Here is a 6,000-nt window from a genome sequence, read left to right as displayed (position 1 = left end):
TAAATCTGTCGAACATGATGGTATAGAAGAACTATTAGATGATTTACATCAGGATGTTTGTTCAAATGTATGCATGAGTACTAATGCATCTGAAGGTAATTTTGATCATGAACACAATATCCGGCTTGAGGTAGAAGAGACTTCTGAACAGTTTGCAAAGCTTGTAAGGAATGCACGAGAGCCACTCTATCCAAATTATGTAAAGTTTTCTAAGTTAGAATTTTTGATAAAATTGTTTCATATTAAAATCATGAACCGATGGAGTCAGAAGTCATTTGACCAAAATTTGACATTGATTAAAGCAGCTCTTTCCGACAGAGAGAGACTTTCGAAATCATATTCTGAAGCAAAAATATACATGTGAGAATTGGGACTTGGCTATATTCCTATACATGCCTGCAAAAATGACTGTATATTATTTTATAAGGATAACAAACAGGCAACTGAATGTCCAAAATGCAGTGAGTCTAGGTACAAAATCGATAAAAAAAAAAAGAAAAAAAGATACCTCAAAAGGTTTTGAGGTATTTTTCATTGATTCTAAGACTTCAAAGATTGTATATGTCCACAAAGACAGCTAAAGAAATGAGATGGTATCATAAGCAGTAGATTTCAGAGGAGAACATACTTAGTGATCCGACCGACTCTATAGTGTGGAAAGACTTCGATGCAAAGCATCTACACTTTGCAAGTGACCCGTGCAATATCTGGCTTGGTCTAACGACAGATGGATTTAATCCCTTTGGCAATTTGAGTACTTCCTACAATATATGGCCTGTGATACTAATTGTATATAATGTGTCACCTTGGAAGTGCATGAAAGAACTATTTATTTTTATATCACTATTGATTTCGGATCTGAAAGTACCAGGTAATGAAATTGATGTATATCTACAATCATTAATCAATGATCTGAAGGAGCTATGAAAAAATAGAGTACAGATATATGATTCTGTGAGTCGAAAAAATTTTAAGTTGTATGTTTCGATTTTATGGATTATAAATATTTTTTTCTACATATGAAAACTTATCTGAATGTAGTACTAAAGGATATCTGACATGTCCAACAAAGATGCATCCTCATGTTTAAAGCATGGACGAAAAATATGCTTCATGGGTCATCGATGGTTTCTACCTAATAATCACTCTTGGAGGATCCATTACAACCAATACTTTGATGATAAGTCTGACCAACGTCCACCACCTAAGAAGTTAAGTGAAGCAGAAGTTTTAGAACAACTTGAAGTCATTGAAAATGTCCAATTTAGGAAAATATCGGGTACTCACAAGCAGAAGCATACTGAAGCTGAGCTGAATTAGATGAAGCGAAGTATTTTTTTCAAACTACTATATTGGAAGCAGCTACTACTTCATCATAATCTAGATGTAATGTACATTGAGAAGAATATTTATGATAATATCATCGATACAGTATTGAACATCTTAGAAAAGATAAATGATAGTACATAAGCTTGTCTTGATTTGCAGAAAATGAGAATTCGATCGGAGTTGCATTTAGTTCATCGAAATGATAGAATTTTTATGCCATTGGCATGTTATTCGCTGTTTGGTGAGGAAAAGAAAAGTTTTTACGAATGGTTCAAAATCATAAATTTTTTTAATGCTTACGCTTCAAATGTATCGCGGTGTGTTGGCAACAACAATGACAATATCTCTGACATAAAAAGTTATGACTCCTATGTGATGATGCAATGCTTGCTTTCTGTGGTCATGCATGACTATTTGGGTGGTAATGTTCAAACTGCATTGACTGAGTTGGGAATGTTCTTTCAAGAACTATCTTGCTAAAAATTGAAGATTAACTTACTTGAAAAGTTTGAGAAGGATATCGTGCTCATTTTTTGTAAGTTAGAAAAAAAAAATTTACTATCATTTTTTGATGTTATGGTGCACCTGACTATTCATTTTCCAAAGAAAGCTCTTTTGGCTGGACCAGTACATTATCGGTGGATGTATCCTATTAAAAGGTAAAAAAAATTATACGCACTTTATCATATCAGTTATAAGATGTAAATATATTTTTAAAATTTAAATTTATTTTTATTAATAAATTTTTATGTATCCTAAAAAAATATGTGCATAATAAAGCACGGCCTGAAAGGTCTGTAGCGGAAGCATACGTAGCTACGGAATGTGTCACATTCTGCTCGATCTATCTTGACGATATCGAAACAATATTCAATTGTACAGATCATAATGCAGACCGTGAATGGGGTAACAATGAACCGATACTGTCCATATTTAAACAAATGATTCGATCCATTGGTGGAAGGAGATATAAATTTATGGACGTGAATGAGCTATCCAAGGCATACTTTTACATTCTAAATAATTATGAAGAAATTGAAGATTTCATTGAGTAAGTACCATCTTAGCATACTGTTTAATATTCTAAGTAATTTTTTTATGTCGATGTAAAATTAAAAATCATAACTTGTTGCAGTAAGCACAAGAGTATACTATCCAGAGAGAATAATATGGATGCTGATGATCGACATAGGAGAAAATTTACAAAATAGTTTAGAGACCTTGTAAATTATACTAGTAATATGTTATTTTTAATAATTATAAAAATAATTTATTTAAACCAATATAATTTTTTATATTATGGTGTAGATGAAATATAAGTATTTCAATAAAGAAGAGGGTGCGATCGATGAGTTGTACGATTTAGTATGTGACTCCGATCGAAGGATTAATCACTACGCATCCTGTATCATTGGAAGAATAAAATTTCACACAAGAGAGCTTGAGATGCAACGATGGATCCAGAATAGTGGGATTGCTACAATAGGATATGAAGGAGAAGAAGAGATTGAATATTATGGTGTACTGACAGATATCATAGGACTGAAGTATGAGTCCAGTAATTCTGTATTCTTGTTTCAGTGTGAATGATAGGATATTAGCAATAAAAAGATCAATATTTATATCGATCCATACTTTATCAGTGCAAACTTTGCATGAATATGGTACCAGAATGAGCCGTATATATTAGCAATTCAAGCGAAACAAGTAATATATTTGAAAGATCTAAAGTATCGAGGTAATTGATATGTCATACAAAGAATAACATCTAGAGGCATATATGACATACCAACCTGACTAGAGATGGATGAAAATTCAGATTTACATGAAGAGAAAGCTTTTCAAAAGAAAGAATAAATATTAGTCGAGCTTCTTATTGATGAAGAACTTGTAACAGCTCCTTTGAATAGGGCTGATTTGCCGTCCAACGAAGTTAAAGCTGATTTTGTATTTAATCTTGATGAGTCAGAGGGTGATGATCGGTTCATAAATGACGATGAGATAGAAAACAATATATTAGTCGATTATTGTGATCCAGAAGAGGACCTACACATCGAGGAAAATATGAATATTGATGAGTAGATCTATATTCTTTGTTGAATCTTCTCTTACAATAATGGTATGTGATATAATTTTATTTATTAGAATATAATTTATTTTTTACTATTATTATTTAATATTATATTTATTTATATGTCAAGAATGGTAAGTATGGCACTAGGAGACAGACGACGATGTTCGTATTCGCAGCCTACTCCTGAGACTGAGGCGCCTTCACCTATTTCCACTCCACACCAGCGGAGTCGCTAGAGGGTCCTACACTGGCAGGTCCCAGTGAGGCAGGTCTGAGTGAGACGGATCCGAGTTGTATTATTATACTTTTAATATAATAAAATTTAATTTTTTTTATTTAAATAGCTATCATATTAATGATTTATTTATTGTTGTTTCAGACCAATCTTCACCGGTGGTGAGGGGAGGGCGAGGTCCATCAAAGAACCTCACTCTAGAACGTTGGAGATGCGAGCACTCGGGACAGCATCTCCGTATTGAGATACCACCCGACTTCACCAAGGCCATTAGGGGATGGTGCGAGCCGTGGCAGTCCAAGCTGTGCATCATATGCTGCAACTATGCCCCCATTATGCTTTTCGATTGACGTCACGTTATACAGGCTCAAAGAGAGATTTTCTATACCCAGTTACAGATAAAATAAATTATACTACGAATATTTAATTAGCACGGTATTCTTCTAATATTTGTTATTGACAAGATGTATTTGATATTGTTGATTTTGAGGAGGATCGCGTGCGGCGAGTTGTGGATGCTCATTTATACTTACGTTTCAAGGAGTATCGCCACCGCATTCATCAGCACTGGTACCATATGATACAGGACCATGGGGTGGAGGCAGCGTGGCAGCGGCAGTATGACAGCATCACTATGGATGATTGGGCTCTCGTATGCCGACATTACGAGGATCTGGCATATCGGGTTACACATCCAAATTTCTTATTTTTTAGAGTTTAAAGATTGAATCATTTATTCTTAAATTCAGTTTGTTATCTACTAATTTGATTGCTAACTGTACAGAGATGATGTGCCTAGAACATCGTGAATCGGATGAGACAGACCGTGTCGCATTGTGGGGGTTCGAGGTCGTTCACTCATCATATGGAGCAGATGGTAAGTAATTTCTAATTAGCATATTTTAACTCTCTAACTATTTAAAAAAATTTTAATTAATTGTTCTCAAATTGCAGAGAGATGCAGAGAGTGGCGAGCTTCCTGGTAGGATCAATATCTACCAGTGGACCCACCAGCGACGGTTAGAGGAGTAGATGATGGGGAGCCAGAAACTTTTCATAAGTTTTTTTAATTATTTTTTTCATTCACAGTTTGATTTTCAGTATGAAATTAAAATAGCTATAACTTTAATTTTCAAGATCGTATGATAGGCATTAGATCCCAATCTACCCCTGAGGGATCGACCACACCCACAGATGACCAGATCTGTGATCAGGTGCTTGGTACGAGATCCTGTTATGTTAGGAGTTTAGGGCATGGGATCAGTGCTCCCTCATCTTCACGCTCGTCCAAGACTGACATCCATACTGCCTGCGATGCTCAGCTGGCGGAAATGCAAAGACGGGCTACTGAGGATCGATAGCGGGCTAAGCAGCGAGCTGATAAGTTAGCTGCATGCGTCGACAAGTACCAGTTGCTCCAGACCCAGATGATGGAGCAGATGGCGTAGATGAAATAGATGATACAGCTGATGAGGCAGCAGCAAGTCGGTCCGAGTGCTCTTCTTCCCCAGTCCGTTCTCCTTCTGCAGATGTCGACACTTGACGGTCTGTTTATGTTACTTTTTATTTTTATTTCAGACCTCTTGTAATTTTAATTTAATATAATAAAATGATAAAATTTATTCATAAATTTATTGTGTAAATTTTTTATTTTAATTTTATAGATTATAAATAAAAAATATTATAAATATAAATTAAAAATATATATTTATAAATTATTTTTAAAAATTATGTATAAATTTTTAGCGACGGAATTATTTTCGACAAAATTTTGATCGCCAAAAACCTATTAGTAATGAAAACAATTGATCGTAAATAATTTTTTTAATAAATTTAAAAATATTAAAATTTTATATTAAATTATTAGTGATGAAAATAGTTTCAGCATAAATAATTAATTTTCATCAGTAATTATCATATTTGCGATAAAATTTTTATGTCGCTAATATTTTTTTTATAAATCTAAATTTTATAAAAATTTTTAATTAAATTAATAGCGATGAAAATATTTTATCGTAAATAATTTATTAAATTATTTTTTATTAACGATGTAATAATTTATCGTAAATTATTTTTTTTACGATGAAAATTTTTCATTGCGAATAGTTTTTCAAAAAAAATTTAATGATAAAAATTTTTGACTGATAATATTGATTATTGATGATAAATTTTTTTTTATTATAAAAAATTATCGATATTGTTATTATTTATGATAAAATATCAATGATGATAATTTTATTATTAATAATTATTATCGATAAAAATTTAATATTAATATCTAATTTTTTATGTAACCATCCTGTTGCTGTAGTGAGCCTCGCGGAATAAAAAAAAAAAAAAAAAAGGGCGGCGAGATGATGAC

This window comes from Elaeis guineensis, chromosome 15 (genome assembly GCF_000442705.2).
Source record: "Elaeis guineensis isolate ETL-2024a chromosome 15, EG11, whole genome shotgun sequence".
In the NCBI taxonomy this organism is placed as follows: Eukaryota; Viridiplantae; Streptophyta; class Magnoliopsida; order Arecales; family Arecaceae; genus Elaeis; species Elaeis guineensis.
Note: the sequence above shows the minus strand (reverse complement) of the source record.